This window comes from Papio anubis, chromosome 9 (assembly GCF_008728515.1).
Source record: "Papio anubis isolate 15944 chromosome 9, Panubis1.0, whole genome shotgun sequence".
NCBI lineage: Eukaryota > Metazoa > Chordata > Mammalia > Primates > Cercopithecidae > Papio > Papio anubis.
In genome coordinates this window covers 95,151,597-95,173,189 of record NC_044984.1, presented here as the reverse complement: position 1 = coordinate 95,173,189, position 21,593 = coordinate 95,151,597, and the positions used below count along the sequence as shown (strand labels likewise).

Below are 21,593 nucleotides of genomic sequence, written 5' to 3'. Positions count from 1 at the left end.
GCCCAAGTTGTAAACCCCACAAGATATAGGGTCATCCTGGACCCACTCGGGCAGGTGCAGAAAGCACAGCTGCCCACAGCAGACTCAACATAACTCACACGTGTGTGCTCATCTTCACCCAGAAAGATGGAAGAGTTTGCTATGTGGTCAGGTCACCCCCGGCCCTTCTGATTCTGAGTGAGTGCCCCCAGCACACTGAGGATTCATCCTGCCCAAATTTGTCAGTCATCCTCCACAGATTCCCTGCACACTGCTGCAGTTTACCATCGTGAACACATTTCCCCGGCTGCTGCTTCAAGGACAAAGACAGAGCACTTATATTCGTATCACAGCAGAAGAGCTCGCGTTTATGGAAGAAAGATAAAAAGACAAACACTCCAGGCAAATGATCCCTGGCATTTTTGAAGCTGGATCATCCCAGACAAGATCCATGAAAACAGAAGAAATGCAGAAGGAAGGTCACTAAGCTTAGCTGGGTAGAGGGGGAACGAACGGTTCAGTTCACTGCAGCAGCAGAGCAGCTCATTCAATGTAAGCACTTACCATAAAAATAGAAAGAGTCAACAGAAGGAGAACGGATCCTTCCTCAGTGCCTTGGTGTCTCCGGCAGAAAGAAATCCACTGTGAACCTCCAGGCACCAGTCGGGAGGAGGCCAGCAAAGTGATGACAGGCAATAAAACCACCACACACAAGTCCTTTTCAGCCTCCCCTCGGGCCGTATGCAGTTGTTTGTGCTGTAAAAACCCTGAGAAGTCTGGAACAGGACTCTCCCGAGAGCCAGCCGGAGTGAAAGCAGCCTGGTGGATTTCACCGCCGTCTCAGAGCATCACGCCCAGGACTGGTCCTCCCCCTCCCCAGGTGCAGGGGAGGCATGGTCGGGGGAGGGTGGGCACTAGGCTCGGCAAGGCAAGAAGAGGGATGGAAAGGAGTCTCTTTAGAGTGGAAGGAACTGCCGGAGAGAACATCAGTATTCCATATCAGTTATTGCCAGCGACCAATCAGCCCAGCCAGGGGGCCGTGTCAGTGTGACAAGAGAGCAGCAGATGACAGCCAGTTCTGAGAGTGGCAGGACAACCCCCTGCCTGGAAGAGAAATTTGGGAGGATTGGTAACTTATCCTCTCCACAGCTGCTGTTAATGTTTGCTTGTATTTAACAAAGATCTAAAGCCCCATAGTTACACTAGCCATGCAGGAAGTTTTTGAGGCATCCCACAGCATCTCTGCAAGAAGCCAGACTTGAAGTCCCCTAAATGATGTCTGATGGCATGTCATAGTCCAGATAGCCCTACTGATATGCCTCTAAGAGGTCATCATGAGGTACAGTAATGGCGCTTTGGACCTAAGCTTCTTTATGCGCAAAGTGCAGGGTAAGATGACCAGGGACCTGGCTTTCTATTTCAGAAGTGAAAAATTTAAGACAGAGAAGGGTCAAAGGTCTCTCTAGGAATTTGACTGTCAATCTTCATTAGCTTTCTTATATAATATAGGTATAGAAATACTGTTAGAGGTGAGTTTCTGAAGATAGTTAACATGTCCCTTTTAGAGCTCTTAAATCACCTGTAAGACAAAATATGTGTTTGAGAAAAACAATAATAATAATTCACAAGCACACTGAAGATTGAGAAACTCTGACTTATACAAACAGAAGAAGCAAAGGAGCAAATCTCTTGATGACAAATGAAGGATATGTGGAGGGCTCTAAAATTTTCCTATTTCCCTTTTCCCCCATTCTATTTTAATATTGAACTTATAAACTTTGTCCATATCTATTAATTAATTTGTATTTGGTGGTGATGATTACATTATATAGGGATGTAGCTTCTGAAGTTAAATGCCAGTTTACTTGGACTCCACAGTAAAACTTCAGAACTTTTTGTAAGTTGGGGAGATTGTCTTAGGTCACCTTTTTTTTTTAATCACTGCAGAAAAGATAACTCCCTTTAGCCAGTCAAGAGTTAACAGGAACATACAAATGCCCTTGGGTTTTGTTTTCTGGTTTTTTTGTGAGTTTTTTCTTCAGGTGACTTACATGATATAGAGTTTTTAATTTTAGTTGTCTGTTTTTACCTAGAAGTTGGAATATCATTTGCACATTTTGCTATGATCTCTACCCGCAGGCAAGCTGACTTTGGGGAGCCTGAATACCACAGTTTAAAAGGAAGGGCTGGGCTCCAAGGAAGCAGATAACTCAGCACCAAAATGAGTCACAGCAGAAGGCCATAAAAAATGTTCCACATCAAAGATGAACATAATAAAGTGAAATTTTTTAAACGAAGAAGAAAGAGTAGTTTGCCAGGGAAGTCGTTGTAAATTATATCAGGAAAACCTGGGAGACTTCGAGTCTCAAATGCTGTTTTATTATCCTCCTCAGTTCAACTCAAATCAGCAAACATTTGAAGAACATCAATTATGCATCAGGGCTACAGAGATGAGTCCTTGCCTTCAAGAAGTTTACAGTCTCATGGACAAATTTAAATCTTCTTCTTGAAATTTCAACACTATGATTCTTGCCAAGATAGAAAATGTTCTACTATTTTAATGTTCTTTAGATTAAACCAATCCATGAGGCTGGACTTTAGCCTCAAAGCTCTGAATTAGCCTAGTTAGATGTTTATCATAACCGAAGCCATTCAGGAAATATAAACGCACCAATAATTTGAAATCTAATTAATATATGAGAAGGTTGTTTAACTGAATGTTTGCTTTTATCTGCATTAACAGCTTCTGACACCACAAAAGCATGGGCAGCATATCAAAGAATATTCTTATTAAGGGAATATTATTTAAAGCTCCTAAATGAATTGAGATTAATACTGTTGATGAAACGGGTTCATACCTTGAATACATAGGGTTACAATGATGCATGAAAAGGATAACACTGCAGAAATACAAATTATCTAGTGGATTAAGTAACTGCACATCTATATGACAATTGATCAATAAAAATAGGCATTCCAGTTATTAACTCAAATGCCATTAATTTTTAGTTTGATCTCTTTATTCCTCTCTACTCAAAAAAAATGACAGAAAATGCCTCCCATTTCAGATAGCAACAACATTAATTTTTGTAATGTACATATTGTTTATACAAATCAATTTAACTTGGGATGATATCAGCAATTGTGTCTTGCTCACTGGTGTAGAACTGGTGTAGTACTTAATATATAATAGGTTCTCAATCAGTATTTGTTGAATAGCCATTTGAATGGCCAAAAGAATCTGGCTAAAATTCTACAACAGCATGATTTAACGCCTTTTTCCTGACTACAACATAAACTGAATTATGTATCTATATCTGCCACTTATTTGAAAAGAAAAAAGATAGCTTTTTCAGGAACTTTGTTTCACAGAAGCTTGTTGACAGGGCTTTGTAAAGGCTAAAAGACAAGGATTCTTCAAGCTCAGTGTTTCAACATCAGGGTAGACACAGTTCATGGGAAGTGGATTCCACCTTCTGTAACTAGCCCAAGGATAAAAAGTGAAAACATACCTATTTTCCAGACCACCAAGAGGGTAATTGGCCACATAATCCCATTTTTGGCATCAGAATCTTTTAATGGAGGTATGAGAATTGGGACTTTTAAATAACTTTCTGCCAATTAATGGTTTCGAAAACTAAATTATAATCTGCATAAGGAAAAGTCTGTGTCTCTTCCATCTAACTTTTGAAAGCCAGTGTCTAAAATAACTAAACCCCACCGTGTACCAGAGTTGACTCCAATGGCTCCACCTATCTTTCCGGGCCTTTGCAGCACCCATAGTGTAAGTATTATGTACACTGGGGCGCCTGGAGCTTGGCGAGGCTGAAAGCACTCACCCCAGTGGCAAAGACAGTGTAGGAACAACTAGAACAGCCTCAGAGCTTCCTTTTATATGGAGACATTGATTTGAACATAGGAGGGGGTCCCCCAAGAATGCTTTTAGGTTAAATGTATAGGACTTAGGGGACCCTTCCCACCATGTTACATGAATTTGGATGAGGTGGGAATGACACAAGTTCAAGCTAAAGCAGAAACTCTTTTACCTCAGAGATTAAATGTAAACCTTTTATGAATTTTTGAATTTGGAATTCAAAAAATGAATTCCTAATGCTTACAAATTAAAGAGAAAATAATTTGTATTTGTTGATTTATGTTTCTCAACTCTGACCCTACAATTACTTTTTTTTTTTTTTCTGAGACAGAGTCTCACTCTGTCATCCAGGTTGGAGTGCAGTAGTGTGATCTCAGTTCACTGCAACCTCTGCCTCCCGGGTTTAAACTATTCTCCTGCCTCAGCCTCTCAAGTAGCTGGGACCACAGGTGCACATCACCAAACCCAGCGGGACCACAGCTGCACGCCACCACGCCTGGCTAATTTTCTGTATTTTAGTAGAGACAGGGTTTCACCGTGCTGCCCAGGCTAGTCTTGAACTTCTGAGCTCAGGCAATCCGCCTGCCTCAGCCTCCCAAAGTGCTAGGATTACAGGCATGAACCACCGCACCCAGCCTCCAATTACATTTTAAGGCCAAGAGGAGTAGTCCTTAATTACCAGAATAATACTATAGAGGGAAAGAATATTCTAGAAAAGTATAGGACTGACACACACATTAAAGTATGGTCCCTTACTACATTCTAAAATCCTAATTATCCTTCAGCATTCAGCAGGAGACCTGAAATGGAGAGAGGATAGGTTGAACTGCTAATGTTTCCCTAACAGAGGTCACTGGTTGGGAATAATTTCCCCAAAGTGCTTAGTAGGTGGGCTTTCAAGTAGCAACAACCATTCCAAATAGCAGGTATCTGCAGCACATAGATATAATCAGAGTATCCAAGTCTTCAAAAATTTGTTTGCACAGTCAGTATTCCTTAGCCCGAAGAATCCTACGGGATCATCAAAATCAAATCATACAGAAAGAATCCATAAGATCACAGACCTATAATTTTTTCTTTTTTTTCTGAAGATAGAAAAATAAATCAGTGGCTGACTTAAATAGTCAGGGAGAATTAGGCTGAGTCTGGTGAAGCCAAAATAAGAAGTATGTGTGTGTGCACCAATGTTAGAAAATTAGCGTGTGCATTTAAAATCCAACTAGACTGTCTCCACATCCAATCAGTCCTCAAATCTTGCCAATGTTACCTCTATACTTCTCCTCAACACAGAATTAGGGGCTGCAACCAATTCTTTCTCCTCAACTATTATAATGGCTTCTAAACTCTCCTTGGTTCCAATCCGACCTACCTTAGCCATTGGCATTTTCTTTCTAAAATACAACAAACATAATCATGCCATTCCCTTGCCAACAGGTCTGGGATGATCAGGCCAAATACAGTATTTGACATTCAAAGCCCTCTGCAATTTGACTTCAGTCTACATTTCCAGCATAATTTCTCACCATTAAGATGGCCGAATAGGAACAGCTCCAGTCTCCAACTCCCAGCGCCAGCGACACAGAAGACCGGTGATTTCTGCATTTTCAACTGAGGTACTGGGTTCATCTCACTGGGGAGTGCCGGACGATCGGTGCTGGTCAGCTGCTGCCGCCCGACCAGCGAGAGCTGAAGCAGGGCGAGGCATCGCCTCACCTGGGAAGCGCAAGGGGGAAGGGAATCCCTTTTCCTAGCCAGGGGAACTGAGACACACAACACCTGGAAAATCGGGTAACTCCCACCCCAATATTGCGCTTTAAGCAAACAGGCACACCAGGAGATCATATCCCACACCTGGCCGGGAGGGTCCCACGCCCACGGAGCCTCCCTCATTGCTAGCACAGCAGTCTGTGATCTACCGGCAAGGCAGCAGCCAGGCTGGGGGAGGGGCGCCCGCCATTGCTGAGGCTTAAGTAGGTAAACAAAGCTGCTGGGAAGATCCAACTGGGTGGAGCTCACAGCAGCTCAAGGAAACCTGCCTGTCTCTGTAGACTCCACCTCTGGGGACAGGGCACAGCTACACAACAACAACAACAACAACAAAGCAGCAGAAACCTCTGCAGACGCAAACGACTCTGTCTGACAGCTTTGAAGAGAGCAGTGGATCTCCCAACACGGAGGCTGAGATCTGAGAACGGACAGACTGCCTGCTCAAGTGGGTCCCTGACCCCTGAGTAGCCTAACTGGGAGACATCCCCCACTAGGGGCAGTCTGACACCCCACACCTCACAGGGTGGAGTACACCCCTGAGAGGAAGCTTCCAAAGCAAGAATCAGACAGGTACACTCGCTGTTCAGAAATATTCTATCTTCTGCAGCCTCTGCTGCTGATACCCAGGCAAACAGGGTCAGGAGTGGACCTCAAGCAATCTCCAACAGACCTACAGCTGAGGGTCCTGACTGTTAGAAGGAAAACTATCAAACAGGAAGGACACCTACACCAAAACCCCATCAGTACATCACCATCATCAAAGACCAGAGGCAGATAAAACCACAAAGATGGGGAAAAAGCAGGGCAGAAAAGCTGGAAATTCAAAAAATAAGAGCACATCTCCCCCGGCAAAGGAGCACAGCTCATCGCCAGCAACGGATCAAAGCTGGACGGAGAATGACTTTGACGAGATGAGAGAAGAAGGGTTCAGTCCATCAAATTTCTCAGAGCTAAAGGAGGAATTACGTACCCAGCGCAAAGAAACTAAAAATCTTGAAAAAAAAGTGGAAGAATTGACGGCTAGACTAATTAATGCAGAGAAGGTAATAAACGAAATGAAAGAGATGAAAACCATGACACGAGAAATACGTGACAAATGCACAAGCTTCAGTAACCGACTCGATCAACTGGAAGAAAGAGTATCAGCGATTGAGGATCAAATGAATGAAATGAAGCGAGAAGAGAAACCAAAAGAAAAAAGAAGAAAAAGAAATGAACAAAGCCTGCAAGAAGTATGGGATTATGTAAAAAGACCAAATCTACGTCTGATTGGGGTGCCTGAAAGTGAGGGGGAAAATGGAACCAAGTTGGAAAACACTCTTCAGGATATCATCCAGGAGAACTTCCCCAACCTAGTAGGGCAGGCCAACATTCAAATCCAGGAAATACAGAGAACGCCACAAAGATACTCCTCGAGAAGAGCAACTCCAAGACACATAATTGCCAGATTCACCAAAGTTGAAATGAAGGAAAAAATCTTAAGGGCAGCCAGAGAGAAAGGTCGGGTTACCCACAAAGGGAAGCCCATCAGACTCACAGCAGATCTCTCGGCAGAAACTCTCCAAGCCAGAAGAGAGTGGGGGCCAATATTCAACATTCTTAAAGAAAAGAATTTTAAACCCAGAATTTCATATCCAGCCAAACTAAGTTTCATAAGTGAAGGAGAAATAAAATCCTTTACAGATAAGCAAATGCTTAGAGATTTTGTCACCACCAGGCCTGCCTTACAAGAGACCCTGAAGGAAGCACTCAACATGGAAAGGAACAACCGGTACCAGCCATTGCAAAAACATGCCAAAATGTAAAGACCATCGAGGCTAGGAAGAAACTGCATCAACTAACGAGCAAAATAACCAGTTAATATCATAATGGCAGGATCAAGTTCACACATAACAATCTTAACCTTAAATGTAAATGGACTAAATGCTCCAATGAAAAGACACAGACTGGCAAACTGGATAAAGAGTCAAGACCCATCAGTCTGCTGTATTCAGGAGACCCATCTCACACGCAGTGACATACATAGGCTCAAAATAAAGGGATGGAGGAAGATTTACCAAGCAAATGGAGAACAAAAAAAAGCAGGGGTTGCAATCCTAGTCTCTGATAAAACAGACTTTAAACCATCAAAGATCAAAAGAGACAAAGAAGGCCATTACATAATGGTCAAGGGATCAATTCAACAGGAAGAGCTAACTATCCTAAATATATATGCACCCAATACAGGAGCACCCAGATTCATAAAGCAAGTCCTTAGAGACTTACAAAGAGACTTAGACTCCCATACAATAATAATGGGAGACTTCAACACTCCACTGTCAACATTAGACAGATCAACAAGACAGAAAGTTAACAAGGATATCCAGGAATTGAACTCATCTCTGCAGCAAGCAGACCTAATAGACATCTATAGAACTCTCCACCCCAAATCAACAGAATATACATTCTTCTCAGCACCACATCGTACTTACTCCAAAATTGACCATATAATTGGAAGTAAAGCACTCCTCAGCAAATGTACAAGAACAGAAATTATAACAAACTGTCTCTCAGACCACAGTGCAATCAAACTAGAACTCAGGACTAAGAAACTCAATCAAAACCGCTCAACTACATGGAAACTGAACAACCTGCTCCTGAATGACTACTGGGTACATCACGAAATGAAGGCAGAAATAAAGATGTTCTTTGAAACCAATGAGAACAAAGATACAACATACCAGAATCTCTGGGACACATTTAAAGCAGTGTGCAGAGGGAAATTTATAGCACTAAATGCCCACAAGAGAAAGCAGGAAAGATCAAAAATTGACACTCTAACATCGCAATTAAAAGAACTAGAGAAGCAAGAGCAAACACATTCCAAAGCTAGCAGAAGGCAAGAGATAACTAAGATCAGAGCAGAACTGAAGGAGATAGAGACACAAAAAACCCTCCAAAAAATCAATGAATCCAGGAGTTGGTTTTTTGAAAAGATCAACAAAATTGACAGACCACTAGCAAGACTAATAAAGAAGAAAAGAGAGAAGAATCAAATCGACGCAATTAAAAATGATAAAGGGGATATCACCACCGACCCCACAGAAATACAAACTACCATCAGAGAATACTATAAACACCTCTACGCAAATAAACTGGAAAACCTAGAAGAAATGGATAATTTCCTGGACACTTACACTCTTCCAAGACTAAACCAGGAAGAAGTTGAATCCCTGAATAGACCAATAGTAGGCTCTGAAATTGAGGCAATAATTAATAGCCTACCAACCAAAAAAAGTCCAGGACCAGATGGATTCACAGCTGAATTCTACCAGAGGTATAAGGAGGAGTTGGTACCATTCCTTCTGAAACTCTTCCAATCAATAGAAAAAGAGGGAATCCTCCCTAACTCATTTTATGAGGCCAACATCATCCTGATACCAAAGCCTGGCAGAGATACAACAAAAAAAGAGAATTTTAGACCAATATCCCTGATGAACATCGATGCAAAAATCCTCAATAAAATACTGGCAAACCGGATTCAACAACACATCAAAAAGCTTATCCACCATGATCAAGTGGGCTTCATCCCTGGGATGCAAGGCTGGTTCAACATTCGCAAATCAATAAACATAATCCAGCATATAAACAGAACCAAAGACAAGAACCACATGATTATCTCAATAGATGCAGAAAAGGCTTTTGACAAAATTCAACAGCCCTTCATGCTAAAAACGCTCAATAAATTCGGTATTGATGGAACGTACCTCAAAATAATAAGAGCTATTTATGACAAACCCACAGCCAATATCATACTGAATGGGCAAAAACTGGAAAAATTCCCTTTGAAAACTGGCACAAGACAGGGATGCCCTCTCTCACCACTCCTATTCAACATAGTGTTGGAAGTTCTGGCTAGGGCAATTAGGCAAGAGAAAGAAATCAGGGGTATTCAGTTAGGAAAAGAAGAAGTCAAATTGTCCCTGTTTGCAGATGACATGATTGTATATTTAGAAAACCCCATTGTCTCAGCCCAAAATCTCCTTAAGCTGATAAGCAACTTCAGCAAAGTCTCAGGATACAAAATTAATGTGCAAAAATCACAAGCATTCTTATACACCAATAACAGACAAACACAGAGCCAAATCATGAATGAACTTCCATTCACAATTGCTTCAAAGAGAATAAAATACCTAGGAATCCAACTTACAAGGGATGTAAAGGACCTCTTCAAGGAGAACTACAAACCACTGCTCAGTGAAATAAAAGAGGACACAAACAAATGGAAGAACATACCATGCTCATGGATAGGAAGAATCAATATCGTGAAAATGGCCATACTGCCCAAGGTAATTTATAGATTCAATGCCATTCCCATCAAGCTACCAATGACTTTCTTCACAGAATTGGAAAAAACTGCTTTAAAGTTCATATGGAACCAAAAAAGAGCCCGCATCTCCAAGACAATCCTAAGTCAAAAGAACAAAGCTGGAGGCATCACGCTACCTGACTTCAAACTATACTACAAGGCTACAGTAACCAAAACAGCATGGTACTGGTACCAAAACAGAGATATAGACCAATGGAACAGAACAGAGTCCTCAGAAATAATACCACACATCTACAGCCATCTGATCTTTGACAAACCTGAGAGAAACAAGAAATGGGGAAAGGATTCCCTATTTAATAAATGGTGCTGGGAAAATTGGCTAGCCATAAGTAGAAAGCTGAAACTGGATCCTTTCCTTACTCCTTATACGAAAATTAATTCAAGATGGATTAGAGACTTAAATGTTAGACCTAATACCATAAAAATCCTAGAGGAAAACCTAGGTAGTACCATTCAGGACATAGGCATGGGCAAAGACTTCATGTCTAAAACACCAAAAGCAACGGCAGCAAAAGCTAAAATTGACAAATGGGATCTAATTAAACTAAAGAGCTTCTGCACAGCAAAAGAAACTACCATCAGAGTGAACAGGCAACCTACAGAATGGGAGAAAATTTTTGCAATCTACTCATCTGACAAAGGGCTAATATCCAGAACCTACAAAGAACTCCAACAAATTTACAAGAAAAAAACAAACAACCCCATCAAAAAGTGGGCAAAGGATATGAACAGACATTTCTCAAAAGAAGACATTCATACAGCCAACAGACACATGAAAAAATGCTCATCATCACTGGCCATCAGAGAAATGCAAATCAAAACCACAATGAGATACCATCTCACACCAGTTAGAATGGCGATCATTAAAAAGTCAGGAAACAACAGGTGCTGGAGAGGATGTGGAGAAATAGGAACACTTTTACACTGTTGGTGGGATTGTAAACTAGTTCAACCATTATGGAAAACAGTATGGCGATTCCTCAAGGATCTAGAACTAGATGTACCATATGACCCAGCCATCCCATTACTGGGGATATACCCAAAGGATTATAAATTATGCTGCTATAAAGACACATGCACACGTATGTTTATTGCAGCACTATTCACAATAGCAAAGACTTGGAATCAACCCAAATGTCCATCAGTGACAGATTGGATTAAGAAAATGTGGCACATATACACCATGGAATACTATGCAGCCATAAAAAAGGATGAGTTTGCGTCCTTTGTAGGGACATGGATGCAGCTGGAAACCATCATTCTTAGCAAACTATCACAAGAACAGAAAACCAAACACCGCATGTTCTCACTCATAGGTGGGAACTGAACAATGAGATCACTTGGACTCAGGAAGGGGAACATCACACACCGGGGCCTATCATGGGGAGGGGGGAGGGGGGAGGGATTGCATTGGGAGTTATACCTGATGTAAATGACGAGTTGATGGGTGCAGCAGACCAACATGGCACAAGTATACATATGTAACAAACCTGCATGTTATGCACATGTACCCTACAACTTAAAGTATAATAATAATAAATAAATAAATAAATAAATAAATAAATAAATAAAAAATTTCTCACCATTACTTCCTATATGTCTCATGCCCTGGTTACACCTGTTGCTATGCCCCACAGACACTGTATTCTTCGATTGCCATAATCCTTTTTTCCTAGAATAACCTTCCTGCTTCTCTCCCTGGAGAATCCCTCCCCACCACTACCATTCATCCTTCAAGGCCCAGTTCAATGTCATCTTCATGGTGAGTCCATCCTCAAATTCCCCAAAGTGACTTACTTCATCGCTTCTTCCTCTGTGTTTCCACAGTGTTTTTTCTAGTCTTTTTATCAAATACTAATAGTAGATAACACTGTGCTAAATTAGTACCTTTTAACCTATTTAAGTGGGATCCTCTGATATTTCCTGTGTCTGACACACAATAGGAGCTCAATAAGAACACGAAGAATGATCTATCTTTCATGCCTACAAGCTTATGAACCATATACATCTCCTCCTTCAACCAGGAATTTCTACAGTTTAAGGAAAGAGCGCTGGATTAGAATCACAACAGCCAAGTCCCAGCTCTGTGGCCTGTGTCACCTCAGGCAATCTCTTAACCTAAATGAGAAGCATAAAACTTGTCCTGCTTATCTTTGAGAACTTTTCTGAGCTAAAAATGAGGTGCTGTATGATAAAGAACTTTACAAACTATAAAAGGGTATGTTAGTAGGCATAGTTATTGTCACTGTTGTCATCATTGTTTTCTAATTGTTATTGTTGCTAATATCCCAAAAAAGCCATTGCAAATTTTGTTAAGATAGGTATTCTATGCAAGCATCCTAGGAGGCCAGTGACTCAGTGCTTATATCATTCCAAGTGCCTTGCTTCAGTCCTGCAGGTCTGCAGTTAGGATGAGGTGGAAAGAGTGGAGTTGGAAGGCCATAACTCTCCCTCACTCTGTTACTTCCTAGCTATGTAGACCTGGTCTCTGAGACCCAGTTCCCTCATCTAGGAAATGGGAATAACAATGTCTACCTGACATAGTATGAGATGGGGTATATATATTTATATACGGTATACATACATCCATTATGAGTCTCTAATAAGCATTCCATGAGTGGTGGGGAGAAGGTAGCCATTTCTCTGCAACTCTGTCACATCTACATGCCCTAATCACTGTCCTCCTGTTTCTTGAACTCACTAAGCTCATTCCCACCCCAGGGTCTGCATATCAGTTTCTTTTGCTTGGAACCCTTTTTCCTTAGATCCTGGAATGGCTTCTCATCAGAAAGGCTTCCCTGACTCCCCACCTCAACCATTTTCCAGCTCATTACTCTCTTTGTTTTTCTCATAACATTTATCTCTATCTGTAACCACTGTATTTGATTGCTTGTTTAATGTCTATTCTCTACACTATCAGGTATGCTCCACTCAGGCAAGGACTGTTTCTTCTATGCTCCTCACTGAGCCCTCAGAGCCTAAAAAGTGTCCAGAACATAATACACACTCAATATATACTCAAGACGGATTTCTTTAATATTTACAGCATGACCAATGTTTATGCAACTGTTCCCATGTTCTCTACATCTGTACAAAATTCCAACTATCTTTGACTATTGAGTAGGAATGAAATCAAGGAGATCATTTAGTATGGAGCTCAGGGTAGTACAACAATGTTCAAGTTTATACAGATATTTAATAATGTGTAACACCCATTACAAACATTAAAATGCTATCCAGTGACAGGAAAACCTACAAATAATATGCCAACTCTTGTGCCCTACAGAAACAGGAATGACCAAGAATGGCAAGCTGATCCTCACCTCTATAACCGGAACTAAGGTACTGAGCAAAAATGTTAAATTACATTTATTCAATAAATCAGGAAGTTCAATGGATCCCATTTCACATTTTTCTTCTCTTATTTTATGTTAAAATTGATCTGGTCCAAGTCTATCCTGGGAAGACTTGATCCCTGAATCATCAACTAGAACAAACGATTTCAGGCAGCCCAGAAATCTAGGCAACTTTTCTTTCCTCCCAGGGAGCTGTCTCAAAGGTGAGATACACAAAATCCTCCCAAGCCTGACCACATCATCCCTGTTTTCTGATTGGCCTAGCCTTAGAGGAGGCCTAATGAATAAATAACCATGGCAATCAGGGATAAAGTATGAAGGTTATTTTCTAATGGTCATTTCAATTACAGCATTTTCAATTAGCAACAGCATGTCAATCTACCAAATAGGCAAACGAATGTATTTGTCATCAGCATGAAACAGGTAGCTTTGTTTTTTAAAGGAATAAACGCCCTAGACTCAATACCAAACCCAAGCTTTTTTTCCTCCAAGCGTGCACTTCCTCTGACTTTCCATTTTTCCATCTAAATGCATCGCTATCTACTCTGTGGCCCAAAGAAAATGACATTTATCAAACTCCTACATGGATGACTGTTTTGGTCACATTACAGGGCAGCTAGAAATCTCAGTGCCATCCTCACTTTAACCCATGTTGTCCATATCACCTCCTGAACACTTCTTCCTTCTTTCTATCCTCACTGTGCTGTCATTGCCCCAATCTAGCTATCAATTTTCCCCAGAGTGAATGTCATAGTCTCAGAAGCAGCCTCCCCGCCTTGAGCCTCACTCAGGCCAACACGGAGGATTTTTAAATGACGATGCCATCGCGCCTTCTCCAACAGAAAACTCTCTTCTGCTTCTTACTGTGTGCAGGACGGAACCAGTCACAAGCCCCATGACTGCTTTCCTACCTTTCTTCTTGCCATCACTCCCCACTTGCATCCTCTCATTCATTTACATCTTCATATTCAGAGCTGCAGAACTCACCAAGTTGTTGAAAACTTCAGGGTCCTGGCACAGGCCTTTTCCAATGCTCAGAATTACTTTTCCCTGCCCTCCTCCTGTGAACACTTATTTATTCTCCAAGGACCACCCAAGCATCTTTCTCCTCTTCAAAGCATTTCTTGACACTCCATCTCCCTGTCCCCAGTGGAGAAACCCATCTCCAAGTTTTGGCACCGATCGCACAGTAGCATAACTGTCTTACTATGTGTTTCCTTCAGAGAAGTCCCCATCCTGAGTTACATTCATCTTTGTATCCCAAGAGATAAACTCTCCCTGGAGACACTCAAATACATGATTATAAAAAGACTGGACCACTCTGGGTATCTGGCTCTCTTACTAGACTATATGTTTCCTGAGGGATGGAAGAATATTTTTACCTATCTTTCCAACCTCTCGGCTTATTATGATGCCTGATACATATGGATCCTCAGTGTATATCTGTAGAATTATTTAGAGTATGATTGGCTAAAAAGAAAAAAATCTTCAGTACAAAGAATTTTAAAAATCCCTCTGAACTGATTTCTAATTAGCTCATTTATTAAAATTTAAATCTAAAATGTCTCCTTCTCCTTGAGATTGTAAAACACCACAGGCATTAATTTACTCCACAAAGATTCATCCTCTGAAATCCTTGGCTTTTAATGCTAACCCAAGTAATTGAGGCAGCTTGGGGATAGTAAAGCATTCCAAACATACTTTCTAGTTGGAATTGCCTGGCAGAGAAATAGGTACTGATTTTTCCAGACAGAAGAGGCTTATTGGAGAGATTTCACCAGCGTTCAAGTTTGGAGGGGAAAAAGCCCTGTCTTCCTGAGCACAAAATTTCAGCATAGAGACTGGGGCTATACCAATGGGCTGCTGATGTTCCTTGGTGACCCAGTGCCCTGCCCCAATGCACAGGTACCATTCCAAGAACAGGTGTGGCTTGAAGAAGTAGGGCAAGACTGGGGCTTACAATGGACCCTCCACACCAGCCTGAGGATTATTTAATTCCTCTCCCTCTTTCCCTACCTCACAGGAATGTAGATATAGTACATCCGAAGAAGTGGAATAAATTAAATGTCCCTGCTCATAACTGCAATAACCATCAGCACCTAAAAAACTACACTCCCCTTGGTCAGGTTAAATTCAAGCAAGCAAGAAGGCCCTTGTAGGCAATTGCAGGGACCCAGTCAGCTTTCCCCTTTCCTTCAGTGTTGCTGATCCATAAGCAGAAAATTAAGAATGAACTCTAATATCAGTGCTACAGGAGTGATAAGCTAGTCTGCCATTGCTATAGAATTTCCCCTCCTTTCTTGCAACCAATTTCAAGTTCTATTACTTGAGCTGAGAGGAGAAAGTAGAATGAGCATTTTAAAGGACTGTGACATGCTCATATTTTGGTAAAATAAAACTAGGCCATCCACTGAACATTCTACACCTTTATAGGGATGAATTTTTCCTTTTATAAATTTTTAAGAAGTCCTTTGAACCTCTAACAAAAATAAATCTGCGTTGCTGGAAGGAATGCAAAACAGTACAGCCACTTTGGAAGACACTGGCAGTTTCTTATAAAACTAAACATACTCTTACCTTATGATCCAGCAATCATACTCCTTGGTATTTTCCCAAACGAGCTGAAAACTTATGCCCACGTAAAAACCTGCACATGAATGTTTATAGCAGGTTTATTCATAATTGCCAAAACTTGGAAGCAACCGAGATGTCCTTCTGAAGAGGAATGGAAAATAAAACTGTGGTATGTCCAGACAATGGAATATTATTCAGCACTAAAATAAAATGAGCTAACAAGCCATGAAAAACATGAGGGAATCTTAAATGCATATTACTAAGTGTAAGAAGCCAATCTGAGAAGGCTACATATGATATAATCCCAACTCTGTAACAGTCTAGAAAAGGCAAAATTAGGAAAACAGTACAAATATCAGTGGTTGCCAAGGAGGAAGGAGGGATGAATAGGCAGAGCACAGGAGATTTTTATGGCAGTGAAACTACTCTGCATGAAACCATGATGGTAGATGCATGTCTTTATAAATTTGTCCAAACCCATAGAATATACCACACCAAAAGTGAGCCTAAGGTAAACGATGGACTTTGGGTGATAATAATGTGTCCATGTAAGTTAATTGGTTGTAACAAACATATCAGTCTGATGGGGGATGTTGGTAGTGGGGGGCCGCTATGCATGTGTGGGAGGCAGAGGGTGTGTGGGAAATCTCTGTACATTCATCTCAATTATGCTGTAAACCTAGAAAATAAAGTCTATTTAAATACAACAAAACTGAATTTCCCTGAAGACTAGGTAGCTTTTTTACTAATTTCAGTTGTCTTATGGAGTAGATACCTCTAAAAAACAAGGGTTTTATTTAAAAAGAGAAAGAGAGAGAGAAAAGAAGAAGAAAGAAAAGATGAAAAGAAATAGTGAGAGGATTCCCCACACCCCACATAAAACAAAGTGAAGTTCTAAGGAATCCACTGGGGCAAGCACACAGACAAATGGCATAGCCCTGCTTTTACAGCACTGAATCCAAACATGAATGTTAGGGGAATGGAATATTCCTGTAATACACTTTCCCTGGTCGAGGCCTAACAAACCAGAACACTGGGAACACATTGTGAATTCCACTGAAAAATTAAAAAGTAACCTATAAACAAGAATTCTTCCTTTTTCCTTCGGAGGATCCTCCCCTTTTAGATTTATTTTGTATTTCTGCCTAGGGCCAAAACAGGAACTATGTTAGCAGAGGAAAATAACTGCATGTGGGGCTCTACGCAAGAGTAAAAACAAAAGAGAATCAGCTACAAAAGATTTAACTACATCTATAAATTATTGACTCTCAACTGCAATTACAACAATATGAGAGAGAAAAATGAGTATCCTTAGAAGAGAACTGCAGTTGCTTTGCCTGGAGAAGAGGAAAAGGAAGTAGTGAATAAAGCTCAAGGTGAGGGTGGAGGGAGAGTACCACATCAATGAAGGAAACAGTCACTGTGTTCCAGAAGGGGACAAGGGGTGTTCCAGGGGGGTTTAGAAGATCCCCACAAGAGGGAAGATTTGGTTGGGACTTAGACAAAGAGTAGGAGGATTCTGGCAGGTAGAAGAAGTTAGTACAGGCCAGGAAGGGCATTCCTACTAACATTATGGTCAGAAGGTAAGAGAGAATTGGGTCAGGAGTGGATTTCGTTGTTCATTAATGTATTCAACAAGTATCTGTTTAGCAACTGCTAGTGACAGAAGCAGATGGCGGAAGACAAGGGGTTAAGCAAAATACAACAGTGAAAAAGCACACACGGCTTTGAACATTAGATTGCATTTGCCGTAGGCAGCAGAGAGCCTGGTGGGATGGAGGCCATGGAGTGCATTCTTCCACACTACACTCCATGGCCTCCACTAATTAGGTTAGGTCCCACCAATTAGTTGCACTTACCTGAGATCTGGAAGGTGGAAATGAGAGGGAGACCATCTTCCTGATCTTTATGGACAGTTTTCTACTTTGACAAGTAAGATCACAGAGATGTGAGGTTTTTCTGCAGCAACATCCAGGGTCCATCATCATTCTGAAGTGAAGAAAGGCAGTTGTGGGCTAGTAATATCATTGCCTTCCTGATCCAAGAACAGCAGATAGAGCTGGAAGTTCCTGACCTCCAGACTTACAGTAGAGACCTCAGAGGCAGATCCTTAGCACATGGTTCCTGTGCCTGCTCATCTAGCCACCCTTTGATTTTATAACCCCATACCCCACATTAAATCCTTTCCTGATTAAATGCCTAGAGTGCCTTCTCTTTCCTATACTGAATCCTGACTGGTATAACCAATAAGGATTTTTAACAAGGGAAATAAATGATCAGATTTGTGCATCAGGAAGTGATCTTGACAGCTTCTGCTTAGAAGACAAATTAGAAAGGAGATGGATTGACTAGGGACAGATTTGGGAAGGTCTTACGAATGTCCAGCCAAAATGAGGCACCTGGAATACTTGGATTGAATGAAACAGTTATGGTGGGAATGAAAAAGAAGGGATGGAAACAAGGTATTTCATAAATTGAACGTAAGATCTATTGAAAATGGTGTGGGTAGGAATAGGAGAAGAGAATCAGTAAACTTTGGACCATTGCCTTAGCATTCCAGACTACTGCTGGAAGGAAGTCCTCTGAAGTAGCAATTACCCCATCTGCAGTCTGTCCTCCTACCATCAGCACCCACCACACTTCCTCAATCAGACCGCCTTTGTCATACTTCTCATTGTACCAGATGAGGAAATTGAAGCTCAGCAAAGTTCAGCATTGCCGAAGGTCACATAGCTGGTGATGAAAAAGCAGAGATTCAACCCTAGGTCTGCCTGACTCTAAAACCTATGCTCTTCATTCTGCCTTCATGAAAAAAGAAGGTAGAGAAAGTGACTAAGGACTGGCCAGAGGAGAAAGAAGAGAAGCAGAGAAATGCAATGATGCAGAAGTCAAATAAGTAGACCCAAAATAATGAGAGCAGACTAGGAAATGCCAAGAGGAATTCATGGTTTTTAACCACAATCAGGTGATCTTAGATAGGGCCAAGTAGGAAGAAAGTACAGAAGCAAAACGTAAGGAGAGAAAGAATAGGTACTTTCTATGGGCCACATTCAAAAACTTGTATGGTCATTGGAAGGATAGAGATCAGATTATTTTAAGAGGGAGAAACAAAGTCAAGCATGAGTTTCTTTAACATCAGCAAGTTGTGAGATGCATATGGGTCACAGAAATAGTGAAGAGTGGAGATCAGAGATGTAGGAAGCAAAAGCAATGAATAAGAAAGGTCCCCAGGAGATAGTGAGAAGTATTGACCCAGCTTTTGAGAAAGGAGAAAGACAGACTAATGATAAGATTAAGTTGCGGTCCTGAACCTGATGTCCACAAAGGAAGTGATGAAAAGCTGATGAACAGTTTCCAGATTGCCAGTGAGACTCACAGAAATTATGTATTTGCCTCTGATCAAGTTGCACACAAACAGAAACCAGTTACTTCCTTTTGACTGGAATTATATGAACCCATTTGTAGTACTGATTATCTCATGCTGATAAGAAGCTCTGATAGACAGCTGAATTTGTCTTTGGTTAACCAGAAGAAAGTGATCACAAATTAAACATCCTTAATTAAATGCCATCTTTTTTATTAGTCTTCAAAAACATGCATCCATGGCAGGGGATAATGAAAGGAGCCCTATGTAGCAAAACAGTTATTAACTGTCATTAGAACTAAAGGTCATTTCTCCAGAGCTATAGAAATACGCAATACAGTAAGACATTATTTAAATGTTGTGGCCAAAAAACAGAAACAGAATACAATCAAGCAGTAAACAGATTAATTAAATCCAACCTAGTAGGGAAGCAAGCTGGGTGGATGATTCCAGACTTAAATCAGACTAGACACGGTATAACCAGAATCCAAAGCAGGGGGATTATAGGACTATTGTATGGGTACATGTGTATATGGACACCTCACTGATACAGCATGTAAGGAAGAAGGGTCTATACATCCCTTGTAATTGTAAGAAAAATCTGCCTGGATACCTGCAGCCTGCAGCCTCAAGAACCAGCAAAACAGCTCTGTGGTTGATGGTGGAAATGCTTCCCCTACAGTGAGTAAATATCTCCTGAGCCAGGGAGCACTCCAGTAATGTTATAAATAAAATCTTTCTTATCGATATTTTAACGTTTGATATTTAAAGTGTTTATAACATTTAAGAGAGTTTGGCACAGTAGAGTATCTAATAAATGAGCATTGTGACTCTCACGTAAATTGGGTAGCTGAGACTTGTGAGTTCAAGTTAAAAGCTATGACAGAATTTTGCTAAATTTGTTACGAAATTGGAATGTTTAGGAGAATCTAAGTTTCACTGTGTTCATACATTTAATTTACCAGATTTATAAGAATTAGATTTTGTTTGCTAGGCAGGCAAATGAAGTTTAAAAAACAGAATATTAAAATTATTAATACCTTAAAATAATTAGGATAATTTTATTAAATAAATGAAGCCAAACAATGACCAACTGATTCCTTGTGACTATTAACACTTAAACATTTAAAATTGAGGCTGGGCACAGTGGCCCACACCTGTAATCCCAGCGTTTTGGGAGGCCAAGGTGAGAGGACTGCTTGAAGCCAGGAGTTCAAGACCAGCCTGGGCAACATAGGGATGAGGTAGGAGATCAGCAGGACTGGTTTTCCAAGCCTCAGTCAGGACTCTATTGATCAAAACAGGATGTAGCAAAGAAATGGGCCAAAACCAGGATGGCAACAGAAGCAACCTCTAGTTGCCCTCATTGCTCATTATACACCAATTATAACGTATTTAAGACATTCCTGCCAGTGCCATGACCGTTTACAAATACCATGGCAATGACCCAGAAGTTACCTTATACAGTTCTGGGAGCTACCTAACCCTTTCCCAGACCAGAAAGTTCATAAATAACCTGCCCTTTAATTAGCATATAATTAAAAGTAGGTATAAATACAGCTAGCCAGCAATCCACGAATGCTATTGGCTGCTACTCTGTCTATGAGATAGCCCTGCTCTGTCCGTGAGCAGCCATTTAGCTGTACCCCATTGCTCTGGTAAACTTGCCTTCTTTCACTGTCAGCTTGCTCTTGAATTCTTTCCTGAGTGAAGCTAAGAAATCTCCTGAGCTAAGCCCCAATTTGGGGGTTTTCCTACATTAGTGAGACCTCAGCTCTGTAAGAAATTCTAAAATTAGCTAGGCGTGGTATCATGCTTCTGCTACTTGGGGGAGGCTAAGGCAGGAAGATTGCATTAGCCCAGGATTTCGAGGCTCCAGTGAGTTACAATTGTGTCACTGCACTCCAACCTGGATAAGAGGGTAACACCCTGTCTTAAACAAATTGAAAATTGGAAAATAAGGTTTGTAAGTTAAAAGCTTTAAGAAAAACTAGGTTTTTGAATTTGTAACATTAATGAAATAAATATTAATTTTTTAATGGCTGGGAAATACAAAGTATTTTGAGAGCACAAAAGTCCTATCAAGGATACCAAACAATTCACAATGACATTGATCACTGATATAAAGTGACAATATCGACAGCCTACGTAGCAAGCACCTACTATGTGTCACCAACTGGGGGTACAGATATGAAGGGACAGCATGGTGGAGAAGACAGAACAGAGAAGCAACGGCAACAATGTGTCTGAGAAAAATACCTTAAAGGAGGAAAGGCTAGCATGTTGGGGGAGTTTGGCAGGCCAACCAAC

General features: G+C 40.9%; 1 protein-coding gene across 4 annotated transcripts in view; it reads right to left on the bottom strand.

Moving 5' to 3' along the window:
* Positions 1–21,593, bottom strand: part of ANO4 (anoctamin 4) — a 406,193-nt gene that overhangs the window by 319,277 nt on the left and 65,323 nt on the right. The window contains exon 1 of one of the 4 annotated variants that reach the window (XM_021922817.2): positions 544–4,160. The exons of 2 other annotated variants lie outside the window; for them this stretch is intronic. The gene's annotated coding sequence lies outside the window, so the exon portion shown is untranslated. Of the gene's footprint in view, positions 1–543; positions 4,161–21,593 lie in introns of those variants that run through there. One more of the 4 variants, XM_017946141.3, reaches the window with a different exon arrangement.